The sequence below is a fragment of the Cyanistes caeruleus genome, chromosome 3 (genome assembly GCF_971803275.1).
Source record: "Cyanistes caeruleus chromosome 3, bCyaCae1.hap1.1, whole genome shotgun sequence".
In the NCBI taxonomy this organism is placed as follows: domain Eukaryota; kingdom Metazoa; phylum Chordata; class Aves; order Passeriformes; family Paridae; genus Cyanistes; species Cyanistes caeruleus.
Genome location: NC_141703.1, coordinates 16,650,491 through 16,673,804, shown reverse-complemented (window position 1 = coordinate 16,673,804; position 23,314 = coordinate 16,650,491). Strand labels below are relative to the sequence as shown.

At 39.6% G+C, this 23,314-nt stretch overlaps 1 protein-coding gene across 6 annotated transcripts in view; it reads left to right on the top strand.

Annotated features, from left to right (window-relative positions):
• The window catches only part of REPS2 (RALBP1 associated Eps domain containing 2), a 95,371-nt gene that overhangs the window by 8,715 nt on the left and 63,342 nt on the right, over window positions 1–23,314 (top strand). Inside the window, exon 2 of one of the 6 annotated variants that reach the window (XM_086880003.1) lies at window positions 20,001–20,203. The exons of 4 other annotated variants lie outside the window; for them this stretch is intronic. The gene's annotated coding sequence lies outside the window, so the exon portion shown is untranslated. Of the gene's footprint in view, window positions 1–19,961; window positions 20,204–23,314 lie in introns of those variants that run through there. One more of the 6 variants, XM_086880002.1, reaches the window with a different exon arrangement.

Genomic DNA, 23,314 nt, shown 5'->3' with positions numbered 1-23,314 from the left:
ATGTAAGGACAAGGAGAGGCAGGAAGTGTCTTCAGCCTACACCACATGCAGTGGAATTCTCAACAAGGCTGTGCCTTCAGCCAAGAAAACTTTTGACAACTCTTCAGTCTTATAAAAATGGTCCATAACTGTCAACTAAAGAAGGGTTTTAATAAATGTTATTGATTAAGATAACTGCACAACTGTAGAAGATAATGTTTTGTGTGTTTGCTGCATTGCCTTTAAAAGGACCTGCTGTAGTTGTAAGCACTAGGGAAGTGAACTCAGGAAACATGTCAAATGTGATAAAACAGGAGTGGTACAGGAAGCATCAAGGTTTTATTGGGGTAGCCAGTTCAAAAAATCATCTAACAGTAACTATGGATGAAGGAAGCTCATTTTAAAAATAAAAATAAAAATGATGAAGTGGGAGATACGTCTGTAAGAGATTTGTTTGTGGCAAAAATGCATTGTGTCACAGAATTTTTGTTTTCTTCTGTATTAGTTAAGTCTCGTTTTGTGTGAAAGCAGGACAACACCCAGAACTGCATTTTTATGGGAAATGCCAGAATTTCCTCCTGCCTTCTAGGGCAAATTTAAGAGAAGTTGCAAGAGAAGTTGCTTTGGAAATGTTTAAAAACTTGTAATGTGTTTAATTAAATCAAAACACTTTGTTATGAACTGCTTGGATGTTGAAGCACTGTGACACCTTAAACACATAAATTTGTGGGAAGGAGGTTGTTCATGTGCATCATCTGTAGCTCCTTTCTGTTCCTTACACTAATTCTGCTGTTACAGATAGAAGTGGTGGTGGCCAGGCAGCCTGTTCAGAAGGGAGACTACTGCCTCAGAGATGTCACCAGCTGAGGAACCACCAAGGTGTGAAACATCAAAACAACAGCTTCCAGCACTCTTGCTACCTTTGTGTTAAGCTGACCTGGAAAGAACCCATTTCATTTCCTGACAGAAATTTGAAAGGTTCATTGGAATAGTAGTAGATTGGGTCTGGGTTGGCTGGTTTTTTTTTCAGGAAGAGATTCAAGATGTTGCAGTATTTTCATTTTGTCTAGTTCAAGATGACTGGATCTGGTATCTGCTTTCTAGCTGGGGAGGATTTCTCATGTTTTTCGTGTGGTGCTTGCTGCTTCCTGAATATTAACTCCAGTGGTTTTTAGCAACTGTAAATGCCTTCTGCCACTGCTTTCAGAATGAGGCAGACACCAGCTATCAGATCTGCCATGCAGAGTTGTCCATAATTCATTCTGACAAGCAAGAAACAAATGTTTAAACCTCTGAAGAATGAGCTTTTTCTCTATTATTGCTGAAATTTGTGGAAGACCTAGGTAATTGTAGCTGCTAGAAGTGTTTTCCTGTCTAGCTACATGGACATGTCCCATATGTTCAGGTTGTCTCTTCTGTAAACTCTGACTTCAGTATTAATGCAAACAGATTTTCCTTTGGACCTTATATACAGCAATACTCTTCTTAAGTGTGAGAAGGAGAAACAAGCCTGTTCCAAAGTAGGTGGTACATTTCTGCAGGTCACGGTGGGCTGATGTCTGTGTTACTGGCTGGGTTCCTTTCTGGGTTTGGAACCTGTGAAGTTCATGCCTCCCAGCAGCTTTTTGTGCTTCTGGTACTTACAGGAGATCCCTTACAGTGCTGGTTGGAAGCATAAAGAATAGATAGGCTGAAGAGATTTCCCTTTTAAGAATGTGTAAACAAAGACCTTACCTGAGGCTAAGGGAGATAAGTAGGAGCAGGACAGCAGTGGATGTGAAAGAGATTGGAGGAGCCTGAAGGAGTCACTCAGGTGGCCGGTGTTCACTGGGGCTTCTCTGGTTTGGGAGGAGATCAGAAGGCAAAAATAAATAAAACCCTGTTATGTTGTTAAGGGCTGCTCTCTATTGTTGAGTGATAAAAGACAGGGTCCAGGAAGCTGCTTGTTTCTGGTTTTTATTAGATGCTTTAGGTATCATGGTGGTGAACAGGTTATAAATATAAATGTCTGCTACAGATGGAAAATGAAACAGGCTAGAACTCAGTAACCTTTAAAGAGGGATAACATAAAGTTTAAAACTGTGTTGAGATCTGAAGCTTTCTATAGAGTTTTTGGGTAATCTCTTGGAAAGCCTGGCAACAGCAAGAGAAGGATCAAACCCAAAACAAATAAACAACCCCTCAAAACTACCTGAAACCAACCAAATTTTTTGGAGCCAAAATCTTACTCAGTTTTTAGGTTGAGTTTTTCACCAGGTGCTGCCAAGATTAGAAATGAAGAGAACCTCAGCTTTCAGTTTTCTATGCTTGACATATGATAGACATGTAACAAATAGTATGCTTGGGGTTTTTTTGCAATTGTATTGTATCCTGCTGCTACCCTTGCTTAACCATGGCCTTCTTTTTAAAAAGGCACTACGCTATTGTTATTCTGGAGATACAGTATACCTCTAAAATAATACAGCTGTGAAGTCATGTCTGTCAAAACATATTTTGAATGTTGTGAGAGGAAGGAACCAGGATGGGGAGCCTGGTGTTGACGATGTTACAGCACCTGCTACCTCACAGCATGACAGGTCCCAGGTTCACTGGCCAGAGCAAATGTTTCAGAGCAAGAAAGAGCAGCATTAGGCAGTACTGATGTCAGCAGGAAAATAATTCTTAGTGTTATTTACATCAAGTTATCAGTCCCTTATTTTCTTTCTCCTTCTCTCCACCCCCTCCTCCACCCACAGCTGTATTACAGTAATTATATCTTTTATTTGATCTAGTCTAAATCAGGACTGTCCTTGAGGAGTATATTCTCCAAAGGAGTATTTTTCCATAGGAAATACTCATTAGCTGTTTTTAAATTGCATTACTTACTATGCATATATTTGATTGCAGGGGAAGTGTGCAAGAGGTAAAGCTTTCCTTAAGTCTAGAAAGGCACTTTGTTTCAGTTTAACTACTGTATTTAAGCCCTGCAACAAAAGAGATTACTCTGGAAATGGAAGGAGAGTTCAGGTACTGAAGGATGGACCTAAAAGTAAATATCTCTGAGTGAGGGAAACATCCAGAAGGGCAAAAATAAAAGAGACAATTATGAATATTTTTTCTTTTTTTTTTTTTTTTTTTCTTTCCTACATAGTTTAAATTTTATAGTTTAAATTATTTAGCAATATATAAGTGCAAATATTACTAACTGTCTAATTAATAGTTGAGCACTATAGTATTTTATTGTTCTTGGAAGTTGGTCAAGTTTCAAAACATAGGTGTTTCACATTTTAATGGAAAGAAAGAGTGATGTGTCAAGGGCTGTAGATGTAAAATACGTTTAAATAAGTGGATGCATAGTACTATCTAGCTTTATGTGTTCCTGATTCCCATCCATATGGAGAATTCAGGGGCCTAAACTTTGAGTTGCAGGACCATCCTATGGTCAAATTGGCATTGGCCCAGAAAGGCATTTCTGCAGTTTTCACAGCACTGTCTCATTGGGGGGCTTGGGTCATATGTGACTGAAAAGTCACATATGACTCCACAGAGAAAAACTTAGGAGCAGTGAAATTATTTGGGCCAACTTTAAATACCTGAAATTGTACTTTGCTTCCTGTTGACACTTTCTAGACAACATGTCTTGCAAGAAACATTGTACAGAAATTTTCCATTGTAGAAGAACGTTAAACTATTTCAAAAACATTTCACCATTGCTCTAAGATGGCCAGGGCTATAGTTTTATGATGAAAGAGCATAATGGAGATGTATAGTTCCAAGGAATGGTGTGTTTGAATCATAAGCCAATATACATTGCCATAATGGACCACTTCCCAAACTTAAAACTTAAAAAATGTTTAACCTCATATGGCTTTTCAGTACTACATAATAAAAAATGTTTTTTTTGCTCTGCTCCTGATGTTTCTATTCCGTTAGACTTTTCTGTCAATGCTTTTAATGATAGCCTCGCTCTCTGCTGAGTTCCCCTTTTCTTGTGGTCTGTCTAGAACTGCTGCAAGCACAATGCTAGAAGTACTTATTTGCAGTAGACCATTCCATTTACCCCTATGTAGCTGCAGTAGCTCCTTTATTACCAAGGTTGCAAGGAGAATATGAAGGCTATTTATATCCTTGTGTGAATACCCATCAGTCTCATTAACCATTAAATGGCTGAAGACACCTTTGAGTTTCTGAATTTGTAATGTATACTGCAGGAAAGGCATCCCTCATCTGGTTGCATGTTAGGGGCTGGCTTGACATGTCACCCCGTTCTTTATTCAGTTTAGGATTTTATCTCCTGCTAGCAATGACCTATCAACTAATGGTCTTTTTGTTATCACTATATGACTAACCACAGACCTGTATTCCTGAAAGGTTTTGCCATTTCCTACATAGCTGTGTGCTTTTAGCTAGAAAAAGAGATGGTCTCCTTTATTACTATTTATTCTACTTTACCTTGCTTACTGTAATCTAAAATTTGTCAATTTCCTATGTCATGAGCTGAGGTTTCTTTGGTGTGATTTTTGAAAGAGCTGAGGCTTGTGCAACTAAGCTATTAATTCAGCCCTGTAATAACTTCTGAATTTGTTAACTATTTCAACAAAATTGCAAGAAAATTGAGAGACTTGGAAGAGTACCTGAGAGTTATGCAGAGGACTAAGTCATCTAGTAAAAGAAAAGCCTATTAATTTTGCTGCTGAGAGGAACATTCCAAAAGGAAATCAGCCCATGTTTTAACATTAAAGAATCCCTATAGGAATGTCACCTCAAGACAAGGGTCTGGAGGAAGTTGGGATTTATTGGTTCTGTTGCTCCTTGACCGATGTAGGCTGCTCAGGGAAGTGGTCAAGTCACTGTCCCTGGGGCAGTGCTGGATTAACAATTGGACTCACTTCGGGTCTCTCCCAACCTAAATGATTCTGTGATTCTAAAGAGTGGTGTGGGCATGAGATAAAAGATGTCTGTAAAATGGCATTTTAAAAATCACTGTAGTAGTGAGTGGAGAAGAGCAAAAGGGATGGGCGAGTGCCTCCGTATCTGCTCTGTGTCGCTATTTTTGTGCCCCTCTTTGCTCCCCCATCTCTTCCCACACGGCTCCACCTGCACTTCTCTTTGTTCCCCTGGCTTCCAGCTGGCGACTTCCACCAGCCAAGAGAGCTGCTGGTTCAGCACTTCTCTGCATCTGCCAGGAAATAAATAAATAGAGGGATGGGAAACGGAAGGGATGTGTTCTTGTTCATTTTGTCAGCTTTACTTAGGGCTTTTTTTTTAATTGTATGCCTTGTTAAAATGCATTACTTTGAGAAGATGTCCTTTAAACTAGAGCTGAATCCTATTGCCTCCTTGGTTTCCTTAGTTTTCTGGCATTAAGAAAAATTCAAGTGCTTGGACATTGGTGGTGATGGATTCTCATATATTCTGCTATTAAATAACCACAGCCACTGAGAGGTTTAATGTTGTCCCCTAAGGGCTTGCCAGGAGTTCTGTTTGCAGGCACCTCTTGCCCACGGAGTGCTTTGCAGGATAACCTGCACCTCCGTTTGATCACTGCAGGGCTCAGGGAGCTGTCTGTCCCATCAATTCCCTCTAACTCCCCATGAAGCTGAAGACAGTGTGCCCCAGCACTATTGTTGTTCCTTTTGTGCCAGTTCCTTCTCCCAGAGTTTCTAGCCTTTGTGACTGCCATCTGCCTGGGAGTTGGAGATAATATCTGTTCCTTCCCCCCACCCCCTGTTTTTTTTAAAAAATTGTATTTAGGCCCAGGTTCCCAGTGACTCCAATTGCTGTCTCAGATTGGGGATTGAGATGACCAGGTGGGTTATCCTTGGCACAACAAAGAGATGAGCCCCTCACATGCAGTGGGCCAGCTCAGCATATTGCATTGTTGATGGCTACTTCTAAATTAAATACCCAACATCATTGCCATTTGCTCTTTCCTCTCTCGTTTGTGTGAGGAGGAATTAATTTTTTCAGCTATGTCTAAGAAGTCTAGGTCATTCAGCAGTGATTTCCCTGTAGGTTTCACTGCCTGTGGTGAGAGAACTGCCCTAGCTGTGCTGGTGTACAGGAGATTCTTCTGCTTGCTTTAGTCTCCTTTGCAGCAAGATTATGTCTTATTACAAAACATTTCTCTTGTGATATATTTATCTCATTAATTATCTCCATATCTATTTCATCCTTAATTAAGAGGATGGTGGAGCCTTCTGAAAGTATTCACAGGTTTTGTTTAATCTTTAAAAAAAAATCCAGTGGTTTTTCTTATGAGTAAAAATGACTAATAGACTTTCTTTAATTTCTTACTATTTCTCTGCTGTCTGTTTTTCTTTACTTGGAAGGAATATTTGTCTTACTTTTAAACGTTTATTATAGAAATGTTTAAGTACAAACATTGCAGGAAAATACTTTTTTGTACAAAACCTGCATGACTATGCCCAGTGGAATTTAAAAATAACAAACTCCACCGTTCATTTTGTGGCAGAAGTGTTTTTGCTGATACTAAATCTTGGAAAGAATTATGTAAGGTTATCTAATTATGAGCCAAGCTTACATTGACTGTGTACCTTTTGACTTTGTAGGTGTGTTTTAGGTCTTGAGCTGTATAAAATGCTTGTGACGTGGTTTGTTTGACAGACTATTTGGAATGCAAAATAATTTCAGAGGATGTATGCTTGTGTTTAACCAGCTTTCCCAGTCTAGAAAGATGTTTGTGCATGTTCTGAAAATGCCAGGGCTGAGCTTCCTCTGAGAAGCAGGATACAAGCAATGGGTAATGCACACCTTCATCCCTGTATCCCTGCTCAGCTGGGTCTGGATGTTCCTCTGCTCCTCGCTTCATTACTGATTCTGCTGCTTGTAGAACAGGAAGCTGGTAAGGGGGAAGAATAGTGAATCTGGAGTGGTCAAGGATCCCTTTAGTGTACAAAAGGAAGAGAGTTTGATCATTAGTAAGTGAGGCTGCCCAATAAGACCAGACTTTGTCATTTTCACTTTTCTAAATATGACAGGGAATAAAAAAAAAGGATAATCAGTAAAAGGCATGTTTGAGATTTTTTGTAGATGTTAGGTGTCATTGAAAATTAGTGATCTTTCTGTACTTTTTTCTTGAAATGGCTGCTGAGATAGGGACCAATGGACACGGTCTTGTCTTTCAGGACTTGGGACTTGTGTCCTAAGTTGCCCCAGAGTTGCCCTCCCTTGCTCCTGGCTTTCCACACTGCCTTTTCATAGGAAAAAGACAAGTGGCAGCATGAGTACAGCACAGCACTTTTCATGGGCCAGTGGTAGCAGAAACATTAACTGGTTCAGAAATGACTCGTGACACCTGATGGCTGTGTCAGCACAGAGAAGGGGCTGAGCTGCACCAGCAGTACTGATAAGACCTGTGAAAATCATGGTCTAGGAAGTGCCTTTCTTGACACCTCTGCCCTTCTTTCAGACCAAATGGACACTAAAGTTAATGAGTTCTGAAAAGTATTGCAGAGAGTATTGTATGGTGTGATCACATCAGTCACATCTTTACAGGAAACTGAATAATCTACAAGCATGGAGAGGAGCTTGGACCATCCCTACATACCCTTTCCTGTCCATAGCAAAATCCCATTGCCATGTATGGAGTAATTTGTTAATCCTTGGTGCTAACTCTACAACTTTTATAGGTAATGCACCCTACTTCTGCCTTATCTTTGGGTTCAGGGCTGTTTTTAAGCCTGATGTTGTTTGTATCCAGTGTACAGAGGATATAAAGAACAGATTATTCCTCTTTTTTTTTTTCAAGCCAACTGCTACCATACCTCCTTTTAGTTTAGTGCTGCAAATTGACACATTTGGACATTTCTGCAGGATGTCTTGGGAAAGAGCAAGCAGAAAAATCTTTCTTTGGGAATCTTAAGGTAGCATTTGCTTAGTAAGACAGAAGACAGTGCAAATGGTCACATCAGACATAAGAGTAAAGGCCATATGGGAGTGATTCTTCAGAGAAGTGGGAATTCCACTGTGGCTTACTCCTGGGTTCTGAGTGGGGATTCCCTTGTGCCTGAGGCACACTGGTGTGTTTTCAAAGGCCCTGGGGAGCTGCAGTGCCAGGAGAGGTCCTCCCTGTGGACAGGGCTGTAGTGCCCGTTCTGCTGGTCACAACCACTGATCATGGCCCTCAAGACAGTCAAAATGCATCAACCAACTGCAGGAACTTTACTGCCCATCAGTGAATTGTGTCTGGGGTCATTTCCTGCCCCAAAACTGTCTCCTTGCTCCAGTGGGCTAATCCATAAAGAATTCATGAAGATTTTGAGGTTCATAAAAGCATGTTAGTTTCCAGCAACGCAGAGTTGGAGTTTCTGCACGTGTGTTGAAATGGTGGATTGTGTTGTATAGTGTGTTCACCTGTGTCTGTGTTCTTTCCTTTAAATTCTACTTTTAAAAACATACTACTGTTAGTGACCACCTTGTGTGGTCATGTATACTTCTTTTCCCTGAAACCAGCATTGGTTGTGGACCAGAAAATAAAAGCCTTACAACAGCACCCAACATTCAGAGAGCTCTCAGCTGGAAATACTGGCACCAAACTGAACCAACAACCCCAAAATTAGGATTAAAACCCACAAAACCCTCCGAAAAGTCATCCCTCCATAAGAGAATGAATTCACGGTAAATCCTTGTTGAGTTGAAAATGTTTCTTATTAATTAATTTAAAAACAAGTTGTATCTGAAGCTCTTGGGAGCAAAATAAGTTGGATGATTGCCATCTCATATGTCTGTCAAGACTTACAGAAGATCAGCAATTACTTGCAAATAATTTCATTACAGAATGCTTAAGAAGGAGATGTAAGAAAAATGTTAAACTATAGAATTGGTTTACTGTTACCTTCTGTTTTCTATTTTCCTATTCTTAGGAATTATCCTTTTCCTATTCTCAAAGTTTCATCTGATGTGGACTTGTCCAATGTGTTGGGTTTCCATATCCTGTGCTCTCATCTGCAGTCTGTGTTGTAGGTTGGGAACACAAATGGACTGTAGGTGTCTTGCTTAGGAATCCAAGTTGAACCCTTCCCAAAGTTTTTGTAGAAAATCAATTTCCAGTGGGGATTGTCAAGGTTTTTTAAGTTAATACTCTGTGGAGGTGCCTCTAGCTTTTTTAGCAAAAAGGGAAAAAAATAAATCTGGTATTCTTATGCAGTCTGAACTGAATTTGTACTCTTGATGTTCAATAAGTACAATTATATACCTCATTAAAAGTTCTTGTTTAAAAGGACAAAAGGTTTTGTATTCTTTCAGTTTGAATTAATTCATTTTGACATTAAAGTGTAGTGCCAAAGATTTTAAGTGCTGTGGGAATTATTATTGTGAAAGCAGTTCTGAGGGATTTAAAACAATAAGAGCCTGGGTATGGTGCCCAAATATTGTGGCATTAAAAAGAAAGGTACAGAATACAAATAAATTCCAGTATAAACTGTAGTTTAATTGAGTCATTTTTACACAACTTGTTCATTGTAAGCAAGAGGTTTTCTATATTTCTGAATCTGGAAGAATGAAACAGGTAAGCAAATAAGTTTCTGAAAGGGCATGGCTGTTTTAAGAGTAAGGCTATCTTTCTGAAAAATAATTTTTTAATTGGTCTTCCTAACTGTATTATTTATGTGGCATTTGGAATGCTTTTTCCTGCTTAATGCATTGTGGTATTTGCAATGTCACTATTTTTTGGTGATTGTTTGCATGGAAGCATACAGATTACCAGTAAATTTATGCAGTTCTTAGGGTTTATTTGAGAGAAAGAGGTAGCACAGTTTGTTACTTGCCAGATTTAAAATCATCCTGTTTTGCATGTACCTCAAGATCACCTGAATATATAGGCATAAAATTCCTCAAAGCTGTATTTTATCTGTCAGTATTAAATACCCTCTTTGTGCAAGTAAGGTACATACAGTGCTGAGAGTCAGAATTATCTGTGACATCAGTCCCAAACAGGATTTTGAAATTGTAGTGAGGAAATGCAGTGTATTTGCCAAACATGTTGAGAAAAGTATTTTATTTTTTATTTTTCTCCCAAATATTTTAAGAATTTGTACTCAACAGAAATTTTTCTGAGAATTAGGAAGTTAACATTTAAAAAAATCGAATAATGGACAGTGATACTTTTAATTTCTTGTTGCTAGTTAGAGTAGGCAAGTCATTTAAAATCAGAACTAATGTCATACCACAGATTATTTTTAAAGTAATTTTATCTTGATGTTTCACTTTTTAATAAAACCAGAGAGTCTTTCAGATAGTATTGCAAAATATGTATACACTGATTTGTTTCCAGAGAAAAAGTGCTTGTGGGTAAATAGTTTGAGTTTGTTTATTTCTGCTTAAAACAATGTTTTTGGAAGTTGAAATTCCTCTGTACAGATGCCATAGAACAACTTAGAAAGTTAGTGTGGCTAAGGACTTGAAGAAAGAAAAGAACTCCCATTCATGCTCGTCAGCAATGAGCCCACAGCTTGGTGAGCAGCAGAACATCAGTGGAGGCACTTCTTTTTGTTTTCTTGGTGGATGGATCACCAGGAGAGCAGATGTAAAACTGCTGTATTTCCCCCACCCATATACAAGCCCCAGCAACTTATAACGCCTCCCTCTCCAGCCCCAAGAAATACTCAGTATCTTGTATCTTCTCTCCCTGTCAGCCTACCCTCAAATCCAACGATGAAATGTAATCTATATCTATTTTAAGTATTTACACATGGAAAAACCACTCCTGCTTTCTGACTGTCGACCTGGTTTCAACAGCAAAATAAAACTAAGCCATAGTTGAAAAATTACAAGTGAAGAAATATGGCAATAATGTGTTTTCTTTTGTATTCAAATATTTTCCTCTTCAATTTAAACTTGCCTTCAGTAAGTTGTCAGTAGTAGGAACATCTGAAATTTAATTATCCAGTGTAAAATAAAACTAGAGATACCCCAAACTGGCAGCACTTTCTGTGGCAGTCTTGCTGGGGAGGTAGAGCAGTATTTGTTAGGTGGGACTGATGTGGAGTGTTTGGAATAGGACTTTCCTTGTTATCTTGCTTCTCATGCCTAACAAAGTGGTTGTTGTAAGTCTCCTAAGCCAACAGATTCCTGTGCAAAAGCACTAAGGGAATTAAAAGCTTAAGTGGTTCCTGCACTCTGAGGAGTTTAAATGGTTTAGTCAAGGAAAATAAGGGAAAGAGTATGTATTTGTTAAGTACTTCTGCTTGTTCTCAGTTAGGCTTCAAACTAACATAGCAGTTAAGAAACTCGGGGGTTTTCAACCCTTGAGCTTTTCTAGTGAATTCGCATGGGGTTGTTTTAATGTGAATCTGAGAGAGAAATTTTTGAAGAAAAAAATTTGTAGCTCAGTCATTCAAAGAGTATGTGCTTAGTAAAATATAATTTTTATTAAAAGTCCTCTTTAGCTTGGTTTTTTTTCTTTTAAGCTGCTGCACTTTGGCTCCTTTTGTGAATATGTTGTGGGTTTTAATTGCATGATAAACTATTTGTGCTGCAGGACTCCTCTTTCATTTAGTGCAGAATTTAGTGCAAAGTATAAGGCAGAGGGTTAGGAGAAGGAAGAGAGGCTGCTGCCTTTAAGACATGAATTGGCATGCAAAGCAGGCTTGGGTTCTAGTATTTAGCTTTCTTTTACTTTAAGCAGTAATTTGCCTAGAGACTTCTGTCTAAATATAAAATTTCCCAGTATTAAAGAGCAAGAAAGAAAATAAAGCAATTGAAAGGAAAAATGATTGCTAACTAGTTCATTCACTGTCCTGGTACATAGGCTTAATTTTCAATACTGAAACAAAGTCATGCTAAAAATGAACAGATATTTAGAAAAGCTGCATGTGACAAGCTTTTGGAAATAATTTCTTATTCTGATATGTTGTAATGTGTACAGATGTCTTTTTGTTTTCTAGATTAATTCCAGAAAGTCCTGTGAAAATCATAAAAGCCTTACAGTTAATATTCTTAAGTGCTTTGCCTGCTGTGTTTTCTTCTCAATAAGAGAGGTGCATTAAATTAAGCATATTGTTAATGGTTGCATTAAGGCCAAAGAAATGTGAAACTGAATAATTTTGCATTTCAAATACCTTGTGAGTTCCTCTTGCATACACAACTGTGCTGAGAGCTGGAGAAGGTGTTTCAGCAGCAGCCATGAGTGGAACTGGTACGCAGCTGCTCTTGTGTATGCTCAGTGCATCTCTGCTGAGCTACTTTTTCTTGAATGATGGGCCAATGCAAAGTAATTGCTTAATATAATAGTTATTAGAGCAGATTGTAAATAGTGAATATGCAGCATAACAGAAGACAAGCATGGAACTGTCTTCTGATGGGAAATGCAGACTTACTGTCCTGTTTTTGGGTTATGCTCCATTTGTGGATTGTCCCATTTGATTGTAGAAAGATTACTTGCAGGGTTAAAGAAGTGCTAGCTCATCTACTTTGTGTCAATCACAAATAGATTTTAGTATAGCTATTTGTGATTCTGGTCTCATTTGATACAGAATTCACAGAGTTCTTTGAATTCTGTATCAAATGAGACCTGGATCACAAATAATTGTACTCATATCCTTATAAAATCACTAAGATTTGACTGGACCTTTGTTTATTGCTTTGCAGATAGTACATTTCCTGCAGTGATCATTAGTGCCATTGGAGACCTGAAATCAGCATGCAGCATTGGTTACAGATTACTCTCCATTTTACCCATCTCTTCAGAATCTAATAAATCAGCAGTCTTTTTTTTTCTGTGCAATGTTTTAATTTCTCCCTTATTAATTTGCTATTTTGAGCCATAAATTTTTGTTGAAAGTTGTGCCAAGAGTGGAGAAATGAAACGGGGATTTGCATACCTATTGCAAATCTCTGCCATTGGGTTGTTCCTCTCAGCTGTGCAAGTGTGTGAGTTCCTTGGTTTGGTGCACAGATACCCTGTGTGGAGAATTATTGATGTCTTAAAAGTCCAAAGTAGAATTTGCAAGTGAAAGTTAGGCCATCATTATCTGTATCAGAATGGGAGAGAAAAATTGAGCAGGAATGGCTGTGGCAGTGACATGTGATGGATCATGCAGCATCTCTGATAGCTGAGAAATAGGCTGTGCCATTAAGTGACTTTTGCCTTTCCAGAGTGAAACAGCTTAAGCTGTTCCACACAAATTGCCACTGACCTGGTGGTTAGAAAATCCTTTTACAGAATTTCACTCCTGACTTACCTCTTTGTCAGTGAATTATGCCCATTTCAATTGAGTGCAATGCTCCTAATAACATGTCAATTAATTTTAAACTGCACAAATCTTCACTCTGCCTTCAAGACTTGGAAAACAAGCTTCATCACTTGTTCCCTCTGGGGTTTTGGAAAAGGCATACTTTAAAACCTCTGTAAGATTTTTGGTCTCCTTTTCTAATATACAGAATTTAATTTCTGTAAGTGGTTAAAAAAGTAGTTTTTCTGAATAGTTTCTGTATCTTTAAACCATGTTGTTAAAGTTTAATTCTGGACAATTATCTCTTTCTGTACTGCTATGGAAGATTTTGCAAGAGAGTTGGTGTTCTTAAGTGATGTATTATTTATTTTTGCATATTGTGATGTTTGGGTCTTAGAGTTGTTTTAAGCAATTAAAGAGTAGGGAGGAAATGTAATGAAAACAAGCATGATGGTGTTGCTGGACTGAATGTTTTAGTACTCATCTGTATTGCACTGGCCAGAGTGAAAAAATCTGGTGTTATAAATCAAATGTTAGAGAAAAATGTATAAGAAAAACTATTCAATTTCTTTACTGGAACCAAAGCCCATTGAAAACAAAGAGATTCAGAGGGATCAGCCAGAGTTTTGTCTTGTACAAAACTCTTGCTGTTGAAGAGTCTTGCGTGGGAGAGGCCATTCAGCTTTGATCCATGTGCCAGGCTTTCAAAACTTCAATCCAGAAACCTGGAGCTGATGACTTTGCTGCTGTATTTTTTTGGCCAGCTCTGCTATGTATCACTGGATGGGTTTGGGCCACTATGTTTTGGTGGGGTCTGAGAATATTTCCCAGATGCATATCCTGGGAATGCGTTCTGCGTGGAAGTGCTGACAGGTGCTCCAGGAGCCTGCCTGTCCCCCTGCTGTGGCCCTGAGAACCCACTATGCCAGTGGGCTTTTGGCATGGCACCTGTGGATCTGGGCAGCCAGAGACAAGGCAGTCGTGCAGCTGATCCACAGTTCAGCACAGCTGCACAAAATTCAAGCCTCAGCTCAGCTCACTACCTCTGCTTTTATTTCTTTTGATAATTGTGGAAGCTGGTTGCTTATCCCACATATTAAAGCATTTGTCCCAAAAGTCATGGGAAACCTGACTCAATTGCCTATTTTTTAGAGCAAAGTGATTAGCTCTGAGCCTTTATCCACACATCTCCCATGTGAGGGGTTTTCCAGACTCCTCTGAAAACCCTCACTCACGGATTTGGGCTCATGGAAGTGGAAGGTCTGCAGCTGGGCACTTTTGGGTACAGCCTGGCTGCCTGTGCCCGGAGCTGCTGGGGCATTCTGGAAGGGGCACAGTGCTGGCAGCGTGGGAGTGGGAAGTGGAAGGCTCTTGAGCTTTGGGCTAGGATTTTGTAAGAGTTTGTGGGAGGAAACCTGAAGAACAGATCAATGCACTCCTAGTCAGTGCTGCCACTGCTGCTCGAGGCCAAAACAGCTTGGCAAAATGAGTTAAGTGCTGATGACTGCTGAAAGGGGAGTTTGGATTATTGCCTCTGCCTTTTTAGTTTTTCAAAGTACCTCATTATTTGGGCAATATCCTGTGTATTTGAACTCAAACAGCAGAAAACTCATGTTTATCGTGAAACTTCAAAAGATTTTGAATTTCTTCACAGGCCTTGCAATGATGGAAGTTGTCACTAAAATGTAAAAAGCTAAACACTGGATGTTTTTCTGTAATCTTTCTAGACAACATTTGGTGTCCTCTGTGTTCATCTTCTGTCATCTACAACCCGCACAAATTTATCCTGGACAATTAAACCATGGCCCATGTGGTTCAGCATCCAAGTGTTTTGTCCCTGTGCAGAAGTTTGAGTGAGGTGCCTTGTTTGAGTATGATCAGAGATGAAGAATTTATTTAGGTCTAGTTTGTAGCTGGGTGCATCAAGGCTGCAGTGATGGCTGGAGGAGTTGTGTCCCATTGAAAAGTAGGAAAATGTTTGCTTAGAAGAAAAGGCTGCTCACGTTCCAAGATAAGTAGAGAAATGTTTTGCCTGGATATGTAAAGATAAAGGCAATTGTCATGAGATTTGCTGTCGGTCACTCTTGGTATGCTTTCAGCTGTGAGGACGCTTACAAATGGAACAGATCGTAAAGTTATCCTGGCATAACATCTGAGAGCGAAACTCCTGAAGTATTTCCTTGTAGTTTCAAAGAAATGTGGAAATAATAAAGCAGCTGTTGTAGAGGCAGCAGGAGCACACTGCAGTACCGTCTGTCGGCAGCCCTCTAGACCTCGCAGTGCTGACTTAAAACAGTTTTGTTTTCTGGAGTTCACTTCTAGCAGTGCAGTTACTTGGACAGAATGGGAAAGGAAAGATTTGACTGTAAAGGCACATATTTTGGGTAGCCTTGGCTTGATTTTCACAGTGGAGCTGTTGAAAGAAATTTCTGATAACAGTTAATTTTTATACTTTTACAAAAAAGATGATAAGCCTTTCTGCCCATTTTCTTCACTGTACTTGACTCAGCACTTACCTAGCAGTAGTTTCCATTGTTTTTCATTAGGTGCTAAAAGAGTCTCTGAATTTGCAAAGATGCTTTGCTTGTTCGTAAGGCATTATGGTGTGTCCACAGGAGGTGATATCCTTATGTATATCCTTAATGCTAAGCTTTTTCAGCCTTTTTCAAGAGACTCTTTGCACCTTAGGCGAGTTTGGCAAGCTTCTTTATAGGTGATGGGGCAATGATTTCACAGACTGTTACTTATACTGAAGCTTTTTATGTTGATGTTTTAACATGAGAAAAAAACCAGAGTTGTATTGCAGAACTTCATATGTATACTCATTTATTGAAGAGTAAGTTGCAACAAAGAGTTGATGTTTGCTTCTTCAAAGGGTGAATTAAATCCTGTCTAGCAACACCTCGTTGAATTTTCTGTAATACACATTTGTTTTGTATGAATAATACCCAAAATGACTTTTTACTTCAACAAGAAATAAGGCATCAACCCAGCCAATGAGGGTTTTTTTTTTTCTTCAGAAAAACCTGTTATTTCTCAGTCTGTGGTATGCTGTTAAGAGACTGAAATTTAACAATGGTAGGATAAGGATTCTCTGCATGAATGACCAACTACAAGATTCAGTTATATGCTTTTGTGCAGACTTGGAGAGTCCAACATTTTAAATGGCTTCAGAGTTCTATTATAAAATGTTAGTGTTTTCAGGGTTTTTTTAAAAAAACATCTACCAGAGTAGGTGTTTTAATCTGAACTGCAGCAATGGAGAGACAATTTTTCCTTTTGTAAAAAAAGGCTTGGACAGATTGCAGAAATCTTTCCTTCGAAGATTCGATTTTTAAGGCAGAGTTTCAAGTTACATTCAATTTAAACTTTGCATATGTATATACACACAGCATTTTGAATAGATTTTAAAAAACATGCATTTTGAAATACATTGGTCTAATAATGAACTCAAGCTTATAAATGAGTGCCATATTTTTTAGGTCAGTGAAAATGTACTCTCAAGATCAAAATATGCTAATGGATATACTGCTTGTGTAAAGTATTACTGGAAATAATAAACAGCTTTCTTGCCAAAGTAGTCTAAAATGCCCAAACCACAAGGATTTTGTGTGGTAAAAGTAGTGTTGTCCTTTAATTTTCCCATGATCATCCTGTATTTTCATTCCCACAGGATACTCGTGGAGCTCCTATGCAAAACATGGCATTTCCACTTGAGCTAAAAAGCAGCTCCCCATTCACTCTGACTAGTAAGATTTAGATAATATTCTCGTTCAGTCTCCAGAAAATGAAAGTTTTAGGAACAGATGGATATTTTGCTTGGCCTGGTTCCAGCCCTGGCCAAATTTCAGTGTGGATAGTTACATCCTGCCTCCATCAAGCCCTTGCAGTGTCAGTTGCTTGTGGGTAAGGGGAGTTCAGGATAATGTGTCTGCTGAGTGGACAAGAATTGGAGAGTCTGGGTTCTATTCTGTCATGTCCTGGACCTTCTCTGTGTTACATCTCTAGATATGCTATTGAAAGAGACGAGGTGAGCAGGAAAATGAACAGAAATCCTGGGATGACTAGTGCCTTTGCTATATTTGCAGTGTATAAAACATACAGTGTTAACCAGCTATAGGATGAGCTTTATGAACCTCATGTCCAAGAAAATTAAATGCTCTTGGCAGGGGCTTGAATCAGAAGAAATTTGGAGAACCCTTGTGGAAATTTTCTGCAATTTACTTGTTTGGATGGGGCAGTGTGACAGCTCTGTGCTTGCCATTTTACTTGCTCTTATTCCCTTGCTTCCACAGTCGGGATTTGAAAAGCAGATAAAGCATCTATAACTCAATTCTGTGTACTTTGCAAATTTCTGTGGGTTTTCAGGTTTTAACAGTGATTTCTGGCAAGGCTGTGCATGCAGCATTTCAGAGACTTTGTACACCTGCTGAGTATCCATGTTGCCATATCCAGATGTAAACTGATTATCTACAAATAATGTGAAGCAATTCAGTGAATAAATGGATTTATATTAAAAAGTCTGTACTGATTGTTGGTATCTTTATGCCAAGTTCTTAAAGCCAGAATAACCTGTTTTCAGACTTTATTTTTGTGTTCCAAGCATTGATAAAATTTTACTTATACTCCTACACATATTTTTTGACATTTGCTGTATTTATCGATCTTGTTAATACAAATTTGATGCAGACAGTGAATATGAAACACAAAACAACTTTAGATGCATGGATGCTGTTCTAGGAGAATTCATTTTCCAAATAGGAAAAAAAAGGCAAGGAGGTTTTGAAAATAATTTTCTTCATCTCTTTCACCTTTAGGCTTTTCACATACTCCTAAAGGCATATGTTTGGTGAAGGTGGTGCTAAGATTTCCTATCAAAGATTGAATGAAGTATCAACAAATTATGTAATAACCTCTGACCTAATGCTGCAGGCACTGTTACCACAAAAATAATTTACTTGGTGTGACAATTGTGAGGTATTTCTCAGGAATGGGCCTTCTTAAATTCCCCTATGGGACTGACATGAGATGAGTGTCCACCTTTTCCACATCACATGAAGGTAAATGATTGAGTAGCCTTTGTATATTAAAGACAAGAGGTTGAGCATGGGAGATGGCATTTCTTTCAGGTATATTTCAGTGGTTATAAGTATTAACATGTATCAGCAGCCTTTAATCCTTGGCAGACTTTTTCTTGCCAACACTCCTTAATAATTGAAATAATTTCATTATCAGTGCTGACTCACATGTCCTCATAGCTGTATAATTCAGATCAATATTTTTGTGACTTGTGGTATGCTGGCATTACCAGTCTTCCCACTTGAAGAGAAGTACTGCATGATTCACATACTTGGGTTTCCTTAGGCATCTGTAGCTCACTGTTGTACAAGAGAGAGGACTGGGCAGACCCTTGCACTGACCAAGTGTGACTGCCCAGCTCCTGCCCTGCTCCTCCTCATAGGCTCTTTAAAGATTGAAACCAAGTTGTGTTACAGGTTGGGGTTATTTTTAAACTCTACTAAGGAACCAACATTTTCCAGTATATGAAATGGTTCTGCTGTTAAGCTTCATTGTCAGACTTGGAGTTGTTTGAACGTGGTTTTGTGTTTGTTTGATGCAGTTCTGCTGGTGGTCATTGGCTGACATGCACGGACAGTGGACACTGAATTGTGAGCCTTGTGGTTCTTGGTATTGGCATAAAATGTTCTGCTTGGAGCTGATGGAAAAGTGTTCCCAAAGTGAAATGTTTTCCCCCCAGATATGCAAAGGTGTGGTGGAGCACTAGTGCAGACAGATGTGAATGGTTCTGGGTCATGCCAGGAGGAGGGAGTTTAGGGAAACCTTGATGGTGCTGTCAGCACGTTTTTGCCTAACTCAGGGGGTTGCTCTCTGCTGCTGTTAGCTCTTTAAAAATATACTGTGTATGTGTTGTCTTCTGTGCTATAAACTAAGCTGTTTTAAATTTTGTTTTAAACATTGGAATCCTGCTTGTTCAAAATAGCTTGATTTTTAGTAAGCATTTCAGGTGATGTTTAAAAAAATCTAAAATAGAGAAAACATCTCTTTTTAAAAGACAAGATGACAGAATAAAATAAATAGTTACAGAAATACCACTGATATGACAGAGCAGAGGTAAAGAACCTAATCCATGGCAGTGCCGCTTCCTACGTATGTCTGGGAATGTAACACCCCAGCATATTCCTATTGCCTTCCCAGTCAGTAATCCTTGGTGTCTTGTTTCTTACTTTGCTTTAAATATTGAAGAAATAGATATGTAGCCCTGGGCTCCAACTAGTATTACAAATGTCTGAACAGTGATCCATTGAGAGAGAAATACCTGTTTAAGAATGTAGCAAAACTTGTCTGTAACAAGTAGATCAAAGAGTCTGTAAACACAAATTTATAAAAAAAAAAGGGTAAAGTGGGTCAGATGCATGACACAATTTTGAGATAAGCTGTTGATAAGCCACTGCAGCAAATATTTGTCTTTGAAACTATTATAAGCGGCTGGTTGACCCAGAAGGGAGCCTGAGGTCACTCTGTGGTTGAGGTCTGAGCAGCGGCATCACAGCTGGTTGTCCTTGGGAGAGCACTGGGTGAGGTGTGCACTGGGTAATGGCAGAAGCTTTTCAACACCTTCTCTAAAATTCAGAGGCACCTGATAAACTGGAAAATATTTCTACTTCATTATAGATTGAGCAAGGACAAGTAAAATAGATGTGCATTCTGGAGTTGCACCAAGATGGAAATTGTAGCAAGAAAATTTCATTTAACGTAGAAGCCAGTGATGGTCACTTTCTTTTTCCCTCCAGATGAGGTGACTCATTCAGCTTACACATGCTCTTGCAGGATCCCACAGCCCACATAGAGGTGTGAGTGCCTTTGAGCTGGATTTGCCCACAAATGACAAGCAGTGACCATCTATGTGTCGGGTAACAGCAGGGTGACAAAAAAATTGTGTGCCAGCCTGACACAGAGGATGCCACAGCAGCTAAATGTAAAAGCAGAAGTCCCAGGTCTGCCTTTGCCTTGAGCCTCTAGGAGATTAGAGTGTAAGTATTTCTGATTATACTCCTTTTTCTACTTACAGAAAACAAACTTCAGCTCTCAGCTTATATTCAGTTTCTGAAGTTTAGTTCTTGCAATCTAAATTAGACCTGCCCACTGTTTGCAAGGTCAGTGCTCTTGGAGACTGCAGTGGAAACTTGTTTGGAGAGAACTGGAGAGAGCTGGAACAATGTCAGATTGTGCTGGGAAAAGCTGCTTCATGTGGGATGTCTTCAAGGAGCAATTATAAAAATAACACTTGCTGTCAGCCAATAGGGCAGAGCAGTGAGTGGATAAAAAATACAAAAATCTGCTCTGTGTTCCAGTACCTGATGATGTAGAGCTTTTCTATTAGGAGTTTGCATGGAGCACAGTGGTTTCAGCTGTGCTCCATGTGGTTTCAGCAGCTCTTCTGAAGAGCTCCTAGCTACATGTCAGATTTTAATGTTTGTGAACTGGAGATATTTTTTTTTTAATACTTATTAAAAAGTATATATTTTTACAACCCTATAAAAACTTCTGACATGTCAAAGGTGTGCAGGCTTATAGATTTTGCTCTTTCTCCCCTTCTTATGCGTGCTTGGTAGAGAATGTGGTATGATTCCTCTACAGAACAAGTGTGTTAAGGCTACCTGCTGAAAACCCATTATCTACTCAGCAGTGTTCTTGCCTCACAAACCATTGAGCAGGGCAATTTTCCACAACTGGAATATTGCTGCTGGCCACCTGATCAGGAGAAGTCAATGAGGCCTTCTCCAGACAGCTGGAAGTACCCTCATGATCACAAGCCTTCACCACCTTCTTCCACCACTCCGGTATTTTCTGGAAAGACAGCACAGCTGGGCACACAGTCTAGGAGAGTCCTGCAGAGCACTGGTGATCAATTTTTGCTACAGGTAGTGGAGGAGTGAGCATGGAGAGGTGTGGTGCTACACTTTGTCCTAATGAAGAGAGAAGGACTGGTTTGGGATGTGAAGGTTGGGGCAGCCTTGGCTGCAGTGACCATGACGTGGTGGAGTTCAAGAACCTGTGTGGAGGAAGTGGGCCAAAAAGTAGGGTCCAACCCTGGATTTCAGGAAAGCTAACTTCGGCCTCTTCAGGGATCTACTTGGAGGAATCCCATGGGTTAGGGGTCTAGAAGGTATGGGATGGGTCCAAGTGGTTAAAGTTCAAGCATCAGTGCTCCAAAGATGACCAGGGGACTGGAGCATCTCTTAGGAGGGGTCTGAGAGACCTGGACCTGGGGTTTCGCTTGACGAAGATGGAGAGGGGATTTTATCAATGTATCTAAGAATATGAAGGGAGGTGTCAAGAGGATGGAGCTGGGCTTCTCGGTGGTGCTTAGTAACAGGACAAGGGGCAACAGGCACAAAAAACCCCAAAGGAAGTTCCTTCTGAATATGAGGAAAACTTCTTTACTGTAAGAATGGCGCATTCTCCTTCACTGGACATTTTTGAAACCCTTCTTGTGTGCAATCCTGTAAAACCAGCTCTAGGTGATCCTGATCTCTTGAGTAAGGAGATTGGACTCAAGGATCTCCAGAGGTTGCTTCCAACCCCAGCTAATCTGTGCTTCTATGTGATTTTGGACTAACTCTATCTAACATTTGTCAAGCAACGTCTGTGACCCACCACCATGAAAAATTATTTCCAATATGTTCTTCATTACACTTCAATACTACACTATCACTAGAGGGTTACAGTTTTCTGCTGGAGAATTAGAGAGAAAATTGTAATACTGTAATTGTAATACTTCCCTTGAAATGTCAAGGTATGCAACTTGTTTTGATTTATGTATGTGTCTGTTTAGCAGAAGTAGAAAATACCAGTTCTTTCCTTGCTGGCTTGCTAAAAAGCATGCAGCCCAAACTGACAACAGGCTCAAGGATTTAAATGAAATATTACCATATCACGTTCATATGCAATGCCTTTAATTTGGATGGACTTTGGGAGACTCCTAATAACGTATCACACAAACCAGCTTAATTTCAGAATTGCATATCACTAAGTGTAATCTGCCTATCAAAAAGCTATGTGCACTGTCCCTGTGAAAGGTAAAACCAGGAAACAAAAAAATAATGCAGCGTTCAGTTTAAGCTGCTGTGGAAATTTGAGCAGGCAGCATGTTCTGGGGATTTGCTTTTGGATAAAGGCTAATCTGCTACCAACTTATGTGATTGCTGGAGAGGGGGGCTGCTCTGTTGGTACCTCTAAGCAGGGTTCTGATGCAGATAGTGTGAGATGCTGGCTGGAAGGAGCAGACCCTCTCCTTTAACTGGACAAGTAACATGATGAGAGTAAATGCCTGTACCTGCAATTAATCTCTATAAATACCCACAGTTCATTGTGTAATAAATTTTACTACTCTGTCAGCTTCCGTCTTTTGCTCTGGACCATTAACAAAGAATTCAGAGTCTGGTTGCATAAGTAACAGAGAAGCTTGTGTCTAAAAAATTTATTTCTGTTATCAAAAAGCAAAATTAGAGGCAGTTTCTGGTTTGCTATGAGTGTGCTTGAGAAACATCACTGTACTTTTGAGGGATGAGAAGTCCTTGAAAAAAATTTTTATTCCGTTTCTTCAGAATTAAATGTTCATGTTTCCATATGAGGAGCAAGCAGAGCATTTCTAGCATTCAACAACCTTAATATTTCAAAGTATAGAAAATATATGGAAAATGAACTCTTCAGGAAGATAGCAGCATCTCTGTGAATGTCCCAGCTGCTCAGTATTGCCTTTTTCCAGCAGCCAGCAAGAGCAAGCACATCGTGGTAACACATGCTCCATGTCAGCAAGCACAGGCTGGGCAGGAAACATAGGAAAAGCAGGAAAAGAGCCCAAGAGGAGAAAAGTCCCTATAAGGTGCACCCTATAGGCACACCCAGGGACTTTGTCTGCCATTTCTGCCCCACAGCAGAAGCCATCCAAGCACTGCCCGTGGGTCACACAGGAGCTGAGCACCCATGGGAGGGCCTGGCTGCCAGTGGGTGCTCAGCTTTTGCAACTGCCCTGTTCAGCACTGGTGTTCTTTTAACAAACATTTCCCATAACAGACCAGAGCTGTGAACCCAGATTGAATTTCAGCTAGCTTGTACCCCTTCTCCATCTGCCTCTCCCC